The sequence below is a fragment of the Mauremys mutica genome, unplaced genomic scaffold (genome assembly GCF_020497125.1).
Source record: "Mauremys mutica isolate MM-2020 ecotype Southern unplaced genomic scaffold, ASM2049712v1 Super-Scaffold_100331, whole genome shotgun sequence".
Lineage (NCBI taxonomy): Eukaryota > Metazoa > Chordata > Testudines > Geoemydidae > Mauremys > Mauremys mutica.
The window spans coordinates 1-14,538 of NW_025423316.1; the positions used below are offsets into that span (position 1 = coordinate 1).

Below are 14,538 nucleotides of genomic sequence, written 5' to 3' on the forward strand. Positions count from 1 at the left end.
AGGGATGCTGCAATACATTGTGTCTGGGTGGGACAAAGAGCTGGAAATCTCTCCCCCCCCCATTTCTTCTCCCACTGCCACCTTTCAGTCTCCGTCCTTCCCCTGTCCTCTCTCCCTGCCCCCTCCTGGCTGGGACACTCCCATTCCTGGGGGCTTTGGCCTCTCCCCATGGCTGGTATTTGCTCCTGGCAATTGCCTAATTGGGACTGAGAGAGGCTAGTTTGTACAGAAGTCCACTTTTCTTGCTCAGTCTCCCAGCACTTTCTCAGAGGTCTTTCATTTACCTGGACTCTAGGTAACAAAAAAAAAAAAAAGAATTTGTATTAACCGGGGCCCAGGGCCTGCCCGCAATGGGGCTGGGACCAGCTGCAGAAACTTATCACCTGGGCTGGGCAGCTATTGAATAACTAGAGGGAAAAGAGGGACTGTTTGATTGGATTTTATATTACAGTCCAATACATAAACATAGAGGGTGGGAGTTCCCTGGGGAGGGGAGACCCTAAGACTGAGGGGTTACTGCCAGAGGGCAGCACCCCAGGTATAGGGCACCAGGTCCAGGGAGGGACATGGGGGGCCAGAGGACAGGCGGATCACCGGCCTGCAGAGGGTGCGCCAGAGCTGGAATGAGCTAATTCCCAGAAGTCACCAGCAGGGGGTGCCGCAGGTATGAGTCCACTCATCTACATGGGATAACAAGGCTGGTGCATGTCAGTTTCCACTGATGAAATGACAGACTTCATATGAGCTTGCCTTGTTCAGTAGTGTGCTGGACAGGGAAAGATGCACATTTCTGGGGGAAGTCTGGGAACAGAGACTTTTCTGGGTTTTCCTGTGCTGCACTGTAACTCCTGAGTCGCTGACTAGCAGCACTCAATACTGTGTAGCTGGGAGCGAGTTACATGCTGGAGACTGTGTGTTAACTGCCCAGGAGTGGCTGCTCTCACAGTAAAACAGTGTAAAAGTCACCCCAGCCTGGGGAACTGAGGGGACACAGCTGTTCAACACTCCAGATTGCACTGTGGTTAATGTCACAGACACTCAATTTCAAAGAGGCTCCTAAAACACAGAGAAAGTAAATCCATGTCCCAGAAATCCAAGACTCCAGAGAGAGGGCAAGTCTCCCTGGCACTGCTTCTTGCTGACGGAGAGGTCCAGAGACAATGAGAGAGTCCTGGGGAGGCTGGGGACAGTAACCATGGGCTGGTGGGGTTCAGTGGAGAAAGGGAACAGGAAGGGCAGGGATATCACTGAATGCAGGATCTCAGCATTACTAGATGTCAGGATAGCACATAGTGCAGCCCATTGGAAAACATAATCCCAACTAGACACACAAAAAGATGAGGTGTAAATTAGCTGTTTCCACTCAAGAGAGAGATCTTGGAGTCACGGATAGTTCTCTGAAAACATCCACTCAATGTGCAGCGGCAGTCAAAAAGCGAACGGAATGTTGGGAATCATTAAGCAAGGGATAGAAAAGACAGAAAATATCATATTGCCTGTATATAAATCTATGGTACGCCCACATCTCGAATACGGCTGTAGGAGCTGGATTTTATAATGTACTGTGAGAATTTAATGTCTGATTTGATTTCATCCTGTCAGCCACCCTGTTTGAATAGCAGAAAGGAATGACAGACCAGAACAATCCTTCTGACTGATTATGGTCATCTTTTGTTTTAGGATAAGTTACACTGTCTACTATGGTTTCCTCTATGTATTACAAATTAGGCACTCTAGTTAAATCTACAAGTCTTTGTTTTAAGGTTTAGTAAATAAGAGACAGGATTCTCCTATTGTGTCTATGTTAAGTAGATTAGAGAAACATTGAAGGCAAGGTTCATTTGCAATGCCTTTTTGCTCGATATAAAATACTACTGTTTGTATTCTCAGTAGTTCTGTGTGAATGAAGGATGTATGCAGGAAAAGAGAAGGTGTAAAGGCCATTGTTATAGCCAGAGTCAAGGAAGAAGGAGTCAAGAGACTTAAAGGACATCAAAGAATCAACAACGCGCATCCATAATGAAGGGCAGATTGATGACCCTGAAGTCAAGGCTGGCACCCCTGAGGACAATTGATTAAATCAGAACAAAGGTCAGGCTGACCCTCTCAGAGGTGCACTGGAATGTTTACACCAGTTTAAGTAGTAACCGATCACAAACTGATACAGCAAAATCCATAGAGTTCAACAAAGGAAAAAACCCTATAAGAACCAGGTGCTTGGCCATGGGAGTTTGGGTTCATTTTGCCACACTCCCGGAGCATTGGATTGCGACCGACAAGAGCCCAGCCCCACACTCGTGCTCAGTGTAATTGGCCATTAGATTGACTCGAGCTACAACAGACTGGTAACTATGAACTGCTCTGGCAGAGGGTGTGTGTGTGTGTGTGTGTGTGTGCGTGCGTGTTTACCTTCCTCTATAAAGATCCCGTGTGCTTTGTAGGAGCATAACACTGCGTTCAGATGTAGTCGCCCCATCTCAAAGAAGTTTACTTCTGCAAACAGGAGATATTTGACACTGTGCAATATTGTTCCTGTGTTATGCAGCAGGGGAGGGTCTGTGGCAGTGTGTGGGTCACTGGCATACTGGGTGATGCACAGACAGGACAGAGCAGAGGTGGCATTGTGGGGCTGGCATGAACCGTATCTCTTCATTTCCCCTTCCAAGAACTGAGGGGACAGGAATCCTTACCCAGCGAGGTCACATTCTCATAGGTTCTCCTGCATGACGTCTCTGTAGAGGGCTCTCTGAGCAGGGTCCAGCAGAGCCCACTCTTCCCTGGAGAAATACACAGCCACCTCCTTGAAGGGCACAAGCCCCTGAAAGAGCAAGAGTCCAACACTCAGTACCTGCTGCCTCACTCAGAGCCCCACTATTTGTGGGGGAGAGAAGCCAATCAAATGCAAGCTCTGGGTGGATCACAGTCAGAGTCCCACCTCCACCCCACTCAGAGCATCCTGGAAACACCAGGTTAAGGGGTGAATAGAGAGTCCCTTTTCTCTCCCAGCAGATCCATCACACTCCTACTAGCCACAGACGGATAAAGGAGATGGAGCCCCTAGCAGGGACCAGGGAGAGCTCCCTGGTAGGAAGCCCAACACCCTCCCCATTGTGAGGAGCTGGATATGAAGGGAGGGGAATCTCCCCTAAACCTCACTTGTGGGTGCCCCCTTCATATCTCACAGCGGCTGGTCAGTCAGGTCAGGCTCCAGCACTGGGAGTCTGGTCAGTTTTCCTAGCCCCATGTAGGAGGGTTATTTTCTGTTTCACAAATTGGGGTATTTCCACCTCCTAATCTCATGGGTCTGTTCCTAGAATCTGGGCCATTCATTAAACTCCCCCCAGCAGGAATGTCACAAGCTGTCCTCCTCCTTCCCCACCTTGTGCATTTCCTGCCCGGCTCCAAACCAGACTGTGCAAATCTTCCCATCTCCGGTGTATTTGCTGTCCCTCTCCCCTCCTGCAGGAACCCACCAGCAACCCCCCGACAATCCCTACCTGAACAGGCTCCTCTGCAGCCATTTCTCTCCCCTGTCCCATGGCAGGATGGGATGAGCTGGAGTGAAACACGGACGTCATTCTGCAGCGCGTGGGAGGGTGAGAAGGGCAGTTGTGGGGGTTACAGAACAGGCTTTAGTTAATGTCACAGGACGATTCCCCCAGGCCCTTTCCCTGCAGACAGACATCCTAGATTCTGCCATCCTGGGAAAATGCTCAATCTCTGTATTACAGTGTAGACCTGGCCCCTCCTGCCAGGCTAAGCCCACAGAGAGATTTTTAACCTTCCTTCTCCCTCTCCCAATCTCATAACTAAGTCTCTGAACACAAGGCTAGAAAAGAGCAGAACCCAAGGAGTCACTGTGGGGGATTCCCTCGGTACACTGACCCCCCTGCAGTCACAAACCCCAGCAGGGGGAATATGGAGTCAAGAACCAGCTTATTCCTCTGTCTGGATCCTTTTCTTGATCACTGGAAAAGTGGTTCTGCCCAGGGATGCTATGCAATTACATGCCTGGGTCTCCCAGATCACAATGGAGGCTGCAGCATCTGGACCCAGGAAGCTGAACCCCAATATCCCGGGCAGAGAGGGACAGAGCATTTGAGCAGCTTCCCTCCTTTAGGCTCTCTGGGGAGAGCAGCTAATGTAGAGCCCCTCCTCAACAGGGAGAACTGCCTGATCTCATTTGCCCCCACTGTGCCCTAACCTGGAGTCACTCCTTGTCTTTCCATGCAAGTGACTCCCTGGATTAAACAATGGTCCTGTCAATGAAACCAGATTTCAGAATGAATGAGTCCAGAATTGCCTGTGTGAAGAGACCATTGTGTGGCATATCTCAGCCCCCTTCCCACCTGCCTCACCCCCTCAGAATCTAGTTATAAAAGGGACTCCGGGGGCAACAAATTTTGCCCAATGGAACTGGAAAGGTCCTGGAGTTTTTCAAGATGTTTGATAAGTGGCTAGAAAGTTATCATGGTGACTGGGCCACTGGCTGGGGAATGCTGGGATGTGCTTGGAGTCAGGATTTCTGGCACAAGCTGATCAGAGAGAAGGAAGCATGGTTAGTAAGCAGCCCCAGAGCCCAGAAAAAGTGGGGCTTAGGATAATTTTTAGATTTGCAGAGAATACGCGTATCAGAAACTATACGAAGTGATAACATGAGAGGGCACAGGGATAGCTCAGTGGTTGGAGCACTGCCCTGCTAAACCCGGGGTTGTGAGTTCAATCCTTGAGGGGCCATTTAGGAAACTGGGGTAAAAATCTGGGGAATTGTTCTTGCTTTGAGCAGGGGGTTGGACTAGAATACCGATCCTGAGGTCCCCTTCCATCCACCCTGATAGTCTATGAACACCATTGAGACCATCTGAGGGGATTTTTATATTACTGCTACATAACTAAGGGAAAACGGGGGCTGTTGGACTGGATTTTATATTTACTATCCAATACATATACAGAAAAGTGATGGTTCTCCCCATCCATTGTCTCCACAGGCCAGCAGGGAGCACCTTTGATAGGAGCTGCTTTAAAAAGGGCAAAGGGGGGGGAGCTGGCAAGGTCCCTGGAGGGAGGGAAGGGGGCAGCCAAGTGGGGGACGGAGGGGCTGGTGGCTGTGGTGGTAGTTGGGGGCAGTGAACTGGGACCTGGGAAAACCGGGGTCCGGGCAGCCCCCACGGGGGGCACAGTGCCCCTTCCCGCCCCCGCCCTGGCAGAGAACCGGCATCTCACCCCCCCCCCCGCCAGGGGCAGCCACGTGCCGGGGACTGACCCAGGGCAACAATTTCCCCACCCGGACAAGGACAAATCGCTGCAGGTAAAACGGGGGGGGGAACCCCCCCATAGGGAGAGATTTTAAATGGACATTGGAGACTCATGGAGGAGACCGGGGGGGGGGGGGGGGACAGGGGAGCGAGAGAGCGGATCTTGGGGGGGGCGCGAATCTCCCCGGATGTTACAGCCCGAGCGAGACCCCGAGAGAGAAACGGGGCAGAACCGGAGAGACTCTGTACCGGGGGCGAGAGGCGCCAACAGGGACAGGAGCCAATTCACACCCCGCCCCCCCCGGGGATTTCCGGGCTGCCCAGAGAGAGTTCAACCCCCTCCCCCCCCGCGTCCCACCGACCTTCTCCCCCCGCCCGACACCCCCCACAGCGACCCCCCCCCATCCCAGCGGATCCTGCTGCAGCTCCCGGGGCCGGGGCGGCTCCGAGGCTTCTCCCAGGTTCCCGGGGCAGAGTCACGTGCCCGCCCCCCCGGGGTCTCTCACTCACCGGCTCACACGGAGGCGGCAGCAGCAGCTTTGTTCTCCCGCCCCCAGCGGGGCTCGCACGGAGCATGCGCAGTTTCAGCTGCTGACCCCTCCCTCACCCGGGCTGGGGAGGGCGGACGCGCCCCCGGGGCAGGCTGGGAGATGTAGTTCCGGACTCTCCCTGGAGCGGAAGTGACGTCAGCGAGGCGCTGCGGTTCTGCCTGGCTCGCGCGGGGCCGTTGGAAGCCTCTCCCGGGCCGGAGAAGGGTTTGTGGCGCTGGGGCTCTGGGCATGCGCAAGATCGCGGCGGGAGAGACCTTCATTAACCCCCCCCGTTGGCGGGCCCCCCCGTGGGATGCGGGGGGGGGGGGGCCCGGGGGGGCTGGGAAAGGGGCGGGGGGGGAAGTGTCGGTGCAGCCCTGACATGGCCGGGGGGGGGGGAGCCGGTGACCCCCGAGGAGCGGGGGAGAAAGGGGGGGGCTGAGACCCCCTCGGATTTACCGCTGCCCCCCCCGTGGGGACCCCCCGCCCCCCCCTCCCTAGAGAGCCACGAGCAGCCCCCAGGGTGACCCCCCCTCCCCCCACCCCTGAGAAGTTCCCTGTCCCCCCCCCGATTGTGCCCCATTTTCTCTCCCCTTCGCCAGTGTCCAGCTCTCCCTGCGGCTGGTGGGGCTCTGGGGGTGTCTGGGCCCCTGGCCAGGGACTCTGGGGACTGGGGGCCAGGGAAGATCTGGCAGGACCCTGGCTGGGGCTGTGGGGGTGTCTGGGGCCCCGGCTGTGGGCTCTGGGCTCTGGGGGGTGTTGAAGGGCCTTAATGGAGAGAAAAGATTGGGTATTAAAGCAGAGAAAGGCATAACAAGCCCCAATGGCTGGACGGTGAAAAGAGACAAATTCATATTACAACTAAGACACAAATATTCAACAGCGAAGATGATTCACCACAGGAACAAGCTACCAAGGAAAGTGGTGGATTCTCCATCTCCTGATGTCATTTAATGAAGACTAGATGCCTTTCTGGAATGTGTTTGCCCCAAAAGTAGCTCTTGTGTCATACAGGAGGCCTGTGATATGCAGGGGGTCAGATTAGATGCTCTAATGGTCCCTTCTGGCCATAAAGTTCGACTAATTTCTGAAAAACTGAGTGTAGTATTGGGAGCAGCATCTGATGTTTTACTGTCTAGCCGACTTGCTTTCTAGAATGAACGCTCCTTGAGTGGGGTGATCCACAGGGAGTAGCTCAAACCTCCAAAGTGCCTGGGCAGCGGCAGGACATTAGCACAGCAAGGGAGGGGTGTGGCTGTGACATCACAAAGGCTTTTTGCAGGACCTCAGACTATTGGTCAAAGGTGGTGGGGAGGTGGTGACCTCACAGAGAGATGCTGACATCAGCCAGGCAGGACAGGGGCGAGGGGCCAGGGGAACCTCAGAGACCCCTGTGGCTTTGCTTCAGCAAGTCTCCTTCTCCAGGTCTCTCTTTGAGGACTGAGAGATTATTCGGGTTCACGGATGTGAGCACCAGGAGGAACCTCTTTCGACTTTTCTCCTTCCGTTTTCCTGATTTTACTAGAGACCAGCCGTCCCTGTTTAGAAGGTAAGAGCCTCCTTGAGGTTTGAAACCTGTTCAGTGTGATCCATCAGATGACAGTTGAATTCTAGGCATGGAAAACACGAGCTTAAGGAGGCAGAATTTTATTCTGCACCTGGGATTTTGTCCCTTAGAATCACTGGGGACATTAGGGTTTGTCCTTTTGGTTTCACCTTTTCCTCCATCCCTCCTTTCTCTTTGTCTCTTGCTTCTTTTGTCCTTTCTCCTGTTCCCCTCCCAAGACCAGGAGTTGTGTGTGTGTGTGTGTGTGATGGGGGAGCAGTGTGGTTTTTCCCCGTGAAGCCAGCACCAGACCTGGCACCACCCCCAGCTCTGCCCCCTTCCTGCCACTGCAACCCCATCTCACCTCCTGACCCTGGCTGGGCGCCCCTGGCCCCTCGTAGCAGGGGGCTGTGCAGGGGGGTCTCCTTGCAACCATGAGTGGGTGTCTGGTGGGTGCTGTCACCTCCGCCAGAGACCCCCCCAAGAAACTCACTAGCTTCCTCCGCATGCGGGGAGGGGCTCCTACTTTCTGTCTTGGGGGCGGGGGAGATTCCGTGATGTCAGAGCCTATGGTGAGAGGGGTTCGAATCACGAGTCTGGAGTGGCAGGGCAACCCCCTCCCCCAGTCAGATTCTGCTAGGGGGCTGGGCTGGGATCTGTAGGGAGGAAGACACAGGAAAAAGCAGCCGCCACAATGGAACCCAGGAGTCCTGGCTCCCGGTCCCCCTGCTATGACCTCTAGACCCACCTCTGCTCCCAGAGCCAGGGATAGAACCCAGAGGTCCCTGGCGCCCAGCCCCCTCCCCCCTCTCTGCTCTGACCACTAGACCCCACTCCTCTTTTAGGCTCGCTGCCTCTTCTATCCACCCAGCCCACCTGTCCATCCCTTTGCTGCAGACTTCTGGGGTGTCACCCCTGCTCTGCGCTCCCCCAGTGCAGCCCAAGGCCTTTCCTCCCCCCAACCACACATCCTCTCCCCTCGTGCTGGATCGTCTGCTTGGCCCCCTGTCCCCTCTCGGGGATTGTGCAGTGGCCCAGCACCAGGCAACGCAGAATGTAAACCACAGGCCCTGCCCTGCCCCACCGCACTGGAGCTGCCTTCCAAGTACATTGGAGCCCAGCGCCCTGCACCTGTTCCCTCCTGCCCCACAAGGGGTGAGCTGCAGCCCCACCATGCTCTGCAGAGGGGAGAAGGGTCAAGCCAACCAGCCCATTTAGGATGGGGGAATCAACACCCTTTTTTCTGCATAGCCACTGACCATCAGCAGGATTCCTCTTCCCTCCTGTGCCTCAGTGCAACTAAATCTCTGTACCTAGACAGCCGGTCCATCCGCTGCACCCCAGTCCCCCATGCCTGAGCCTCCCTGCCAAAGCCCTGCACCTGGCTCCATAGAATTAAGTCTCACGTGTTGCTGGGAACTCAACTTCTGTGCCCAGAGAGTCTCAACCCCTGTCAGTAGATGACCTGAGTCTGAGAAACACAGTGTCCGTCTTCTCTAAAGAAGTACTTGGAGAAATTATATGTGGCCTAATGGATAAAGCATCTGCATTTGGATCAGGCAATTGAGTGTTCAAATCCCGTTGTGGTTGTGTTTGTTCACATTTACCTTTGTGCTGAAAGTCCTGCTCCCTTCAGGGCTGGAACCTCTTCTTGGCCGCTCAGGCCAGTGCTCTGGCTTCAGCTAGAGCCCCAGGAAGGAGTTGGGGGTTGGGCATCACAAAGGCTGGGGCATGAGCCCCAGGTGCTTCCAGTCCCGCCTTTGCCATTCCTGACTTGCCAAAGAAAATGGGCAGCTGCGTGGGCTAGAGTGTGGAGCAGTTTCCCTCTTCCAAGTGTGCGTCTGTCCCTGTGCTGGAGGGGGGTTTGCTACTTAGCGCCTTGGGATCCTGGGTGTTTCTCTGCTTCTCGCCAGCTGGGGAAAAGCCTCTTGGGGTAAAATCTCCTGCCCCACTGCCAAATTGAGCACCTTGAGTGGGAACAGTAAGAGGCCCCACCAGGGGGGCTGGCCCTGCTTTCCTACCGTCTTCTGATGTTGGCCACAGAGCATCAGCAGCCGCCCCACATGCTGGTCTGTGGGTGGGCTTCAGTGGGGTTTGGCATGGCAGGGAGCAGGCTGGCTAGGGGTCTTTGTCGCTGTCTGCTGGCCACACATAGGCATGGTTCTCCCCTCCTCTGAACAGCCAGAGTTAGTCTGTGCTTAGAAAGCAGAGACACAGGAGACTCAAGGCAAGAGGGTGAGAAAGATTGAGAAAGGACCTATGCAGACAGCCCACATCACAGGGACACTGCCTGGTTAAGGGATGTGGAGGCACCAAATTGCCCCAAATTTCCTGGTGCCCTACGCAGCTGTGTACTGCTCCAGCGGCGAACTCCATCCCCCCGCTGGCTGAGTCGGCCAGGAAAGCTGCCCCTGCCCCTGCTCCGCCTCTTCCCCACAGCCCCCACCCCTGGTCTGCCCCCACCCCCGTCGTCCCATCCCTGCTCCACCCCATCCCCCCCCACTCCGCCCCTTCCCCTGAGCTACATCCCGGTGGGCGCCAGGAGGGATCAGGCGCACCCTGCACTCACCGGGCGGTGGGAAGTGGAACAACCTGGCCCCAGCCTGCTCTGCTCCACCAGCTCCCAGCCGCGCCACTGGTGAGTGCTGGGGGGCGTTTCCCCCCAACCCCCAAGTTCCAAGGCTGGGAGCAGAGTGCAGCAGGCTGGGGCCGGATCACTCCACTTCCCGCCGCCCCGTGAGTGTGGGGTCGGGCCTGCCCTGCAATTACTCGGCGGCGGGAAGTGGAGTGACCTGGCCCCAGCCTGCTCCGCTCTGCCAGCTCGGACTGGGGGACGGGGGTGCCGTGTAGGGCACCAAAATGTCTAGGGACAACCCTGAATAGATCATTTTCCCACAGGGACCGATGGCTGTTAGAATAGAGATATTCAGGCTGCCTGCACAGGCCTAAACTTTAAGAACTGCGGTGTCAGAGCTGGGAAGGGGGACACTGGGGAACAGACTCTGTCGGTGTATAGAGATAAGCCCGACTGGTGTGAAGGGCTTCGGAATCTGCTTGCTTGGAAACTAACCCCAGTAAACATCCCGTTGTCTGCGCTTCCGACTTCTGGTCTTTTGCTGTTTATCGATTGTGTGACAAGAGCCAGGGAAGTGGGCAGGGGAAGGGAAAGCCCTCTAACAATGGCTCCTTGCTCCTCTCCCTCCAGGCTCAGGGGTCAAGGAGGGGCAGGACTCCAGGCTCTGCTTGAGGGATCCTGGCACAGGGGTTGGTGGGGGAGAAAGGATTGTAGATTCTGACCTGTGCTCTGGAGAGCTGGAATTCTACATTCCACAGGGGCAAATGAGGGGGTGACACCATGTGGTCAAAGAAAACCAGTGCTCCAGGTGAGGCTCGAACTCACAACCTCAGCATAGCTCCTCTAAGCACTGCTCTATAAGTACTGTGCGCTAACCAATTATGCCACTGGAGCACTTGTTAGCTAGTATTCTTTAAGACCCCTTAGGTTGATACAGGGAAGTAGTGACCCCAAAACATTCTCAGTGGGGCTGGGAGCAGGTAGCGACAAGTGTTGTACTCAGTGGGGTGGATCCTTCTTAAGGGTTCCAGGCCCCATTTCACCCTTTTGTTCTTCCCTGTGTAATAACAGAGCTGGTTAAGACTCAATGGAGAGTCTTGCTGCAGACCAACAGAGCTGAAATCACTGAGAACCAGCTCTAAGCATTAGTCCTGCTTTGGGACAGAGTCTCTCATGCAACGAACTGCCCAGTCTGCGCTAGCAGTGAGGCTCCCTCACTAACAGCTGAAATCAGGGAGAGCTGTGTGACGTGCAGGGCCCCAGGGGTGCCTGAACAGGGGGGAACAAGTGGGGCAATTTGTCCGAGGCCCCAACCCCGCAGGGGCCCCGCAAGCCCTGGCCGAGAATCCCTTCCCTGGCTAGAGGCGCCTTTTTAATTTTTACTCACCCGGCAGCGGTCCGGGTCTTCGGATGCACTTCCGCAGCGGGTCCTTCAGTGCTGCCGAAGATGCGGAGCGAGTTAAGGACCCGCCGCCACTGAAGACTCGGACGCCGCCCAGTGAGTACAAGCGCCGCAGCAGGTGGCGCCTTTTTTATGTCCGCTCCCCCGCTTTGCCCCCGGCCCCCGAATTCTCTGGGCGGCCCTGCTTTTAGGGAGCCTGTTCCGCTCCTGATGGGACCACAAGATGTCCCAGAGGAGAGAGGGTGGCCAGCAGAGCGGTGACAGGGTGGAACGGCAAGTGGCCAGCAATGTGGCCAGCCAGCGGAGGGAGAAAGGGGCTTTCCCCCCGGGAGGTGAGAGGTGAACTCTGGGTTTTCATTGACCCAGGGCAGCAGCTGTGAGTGAGGTGCAGTGAAGGTGTCAAATGGGGCCTGGAACCCTTAAGAAGGATCCACCCCATCGAGTACAAACTAGGGAGTCTCAGAAAATGCTAATTAAAAGGTGCTCCAGTGGCGCAATTGGTTAGGGCACAGTACTTACAGGGCAGGGCTGAGAGGAGCTATGCTGAGGTTGTGAGTTCAAACCTCACCTGGAGCCCTGGTTTTCATTAACCACATGGCATCACCCCCTCATTTGCCCCTGTGGAATGTAGAATTCCAGCCCTGGGACACTGAGAAGGGGAAGAGTTAATAATGACCCTTCACTTATTACCTCCTCTCCAGAGCACAGGTGAGAATCTACAATCCTTTCTCTCCCCCAACCCCTGTGCCAGGATCCCTCAAGCAGAGCCTGGAGTCCTGCCCCTGGCGTCTGTACTATTGACAAAGACTAAGTGACAGGGACAAAACACTCAAATCCCGCCTGGTGCGGGGAGCCAGGTTTGCTCTTGAAATTCTGTCGTTGGTACATTTCCAGGCCTGGGAATGTCCCACAACAGCATTGAATGGGAAGCTGCCTGCAGAACAGTTACACTGCACAGAGCTCCTGTGGAGGAGGGGTGGGAATTAGTAACATTTTGAGGATCGTTTGGGAAATGAGCCTTTGCTGACAAGGTTTGTCTCTGTCCATATTTCACCTTCAGGTGTTATGTTGAGGGATCTTTAGTATATTTTTGGGAGGTTAATAACTATCTCCTCAACTTTATTTACTCAACTTAAAAATTGGTGTCACTTGATTTTTGCATCTCCCTGTGACAATACAACTGACACGTGTGGCTTTCTACTGGGGGTCATGATGTTAAAGTTGGGGAATTCAGTCTCTGTACTTCTGGGAGGGGGTGTTGCTTTTTTATAGCTGCCTCAGGGCCAGGCACACCGGGCTGTTAGCTGCACCCACTGTCCTTGCCAGGGGCCCCTGCTGAACCCTGGGCGGCTGCACTGCCCTGCTGGAGTGACTGTGCAGGTGGAGAAGCTGCTGTGGAGCAATGTAGAGCAGGTGCAGGAAGGAGCCGGGGTCACTATTCACATTGTGAACTGCACAATTTTCCAAATTTGGGAATAGATTCATAGATTCATAGACTTAAGGTCAGAAGGGACCATTATGATCATCTAGTCTGACCTCCTGCACAACACAGGCCACAGAATCTCACCCACCCACTCCTGTAACAAACCCCTAACCTATGTCTGAGTTACTGAAGTCCTCAAATCGTGGCTTAAAGACCTCAAGGTGCAGGGAATCCTCCAGCAAGTGACCCCGTGCCCCACGCTGCAGAGGAAAGCGAATGTCTGATAACAATTCTAAGGGGAAGGTGAATGCAGAGCAATGACATTGGAGATGCCCAGACCTCCAGTGGGGGCAGCGTGGAAATTAATAATGGGAAGATCATTTGCGAAATTAGTCATCACTGACAAGCTTTGTCTCTGTTCCTATTTCACGCTATGGTGTTAGTTAGAGGAATCAGGACAGATTTTTTACTATATTAATTAAACACTTAATTTTATTTAACCAAGACAAAAACTTAGTGTCACTTATTTTTTCTCTGTCCTAGCAAGAAAGAATTCAATTTTGTGACTTTCTGGAAAGTGCAGCGAGATTAAATGTGGGGAATTCAGTCTCTGTGTTTGTGAGCTGATGTTTTCCTCTCACAGGTCAGTGCCTGCATTGAAATACCAAGAGGGATCTAAGGGCTGGTGTAACGCTGGGCACTTCACTGGCAGAGCGACGTCTCTCAGGGTGTGAAACCCCCCCCTCCACCCATATAGTTACAGTGACCTAAGCCCTGGTTAGATAGTGCTAAAGAAAAGGAAGAATTGTTCTGTCAATGCAGCTCTTACAGGGATGGGAAAACCTCTCCACTGACTGTCTACTCCAGAGTGCTATAGCAGGTGCCACAGCAGCATTTTAAGTGTAGACAGAGTGAAACTAGATTTAGCTCCAGTTTGCACTGTGGATGCTCAGGCACTAAAACTAGAGTAATCATAACAACAGTGCAGTGCTTGCATAGTTGACAGGATTTGAACCTACACGGGGCAACCCCAAAGGATTTCTAGTCCATCGTCTTAACCTTTCAGCCACAACTACTTGACATACAATTGTTTCACTACACGATAATTCAGTTCTCACTGAATTGTCACTTCAAATTGTTTGCTCAGACCAGCTTCCCCAGCACACTCATGGCTGCGCATGAGTGTAAGTGTGTCCTTAGGTGAACAGCGAGAATTCCTGCCCATTTCCCTTCCGGCTGGAGCAGGATGAGAGTGTGTTTGTGTTAATGACATTGCTGTAGATTGTTGTTCATTCCCCACTCTGTCAATTCAGACATTCCCTTTCCCATTCAAATCTCCAGCACATCGTTCCAATAGCAGGCGGCAGGATTTCTCTGGGGCACTGAAATTTTTTCAGGGGGCTGGTGGATGAACTCAGCATTGCATTCCACCCTTGATGTTTTCATGGACTAACAACAGCAGCAGAAAGAAAGAGCCGAGCCAATATCTCCCTGGCAGGGATGCAGGTGCCATGTCCCCTCTGTCTGACCATCGCCATTGCAGGAGAGAAGGGTTCACTGGAATCGAATGCCCTGGCTCAGACCAGAGACACAGGAAGGTTTTGCTGTTCATGGATCTGTGCAAAGGAAATTGTGTCTCTGTGTGAAATGGAGGCAGGAAATGAAACACCCAATGCCCTAAGGAATGTGGGTGAAGGACTCGGGCTGAGCAATGATTTAACAGGGGTTTGTTTCAATTTATTGGCCTGATTAAAACTATGGCGAAAAGCCCCCTGTACCAGGGGCTGCGGGACAGGACAGGCAGTTC

The 14,538-nt window shown here is 54.0% G+C and overlaps 2 non-coding genes across 2 annotated transcripts; one reads left to right on the top strand and one right to left on the bottom strand.

Moving 5' to 3' along the window:
* Positions 1–10,706: 10,706 nt before the first annotated feature.
* On the bottom strand, positions 10,707–10,800 carry TRNAI-UAU. Its single transcript has 2 exons — positions 10,763–10,800; positions 10,707–10,742 (listed from the first exon to the last, which is right to left on the bottom strand). It is a non-coding gene; the product is annotated as a tRNA-Ile (tRNA).
* A 990-nt stretch (positions 10,801–11,790) lies between these two features.
* TRNAV-UAC lies at positions 11,791–11,884 on the top strand. The gene is made up of 2 exons: positions 11,791–11,828; positions 11,849–11,884. It is a non-coding gene; the product is annotated as a tRNA-Val (tRNA).
* The last annotated feature ends 2,654 nt before the right edge of the window (positions 11,885–14,538 follow it).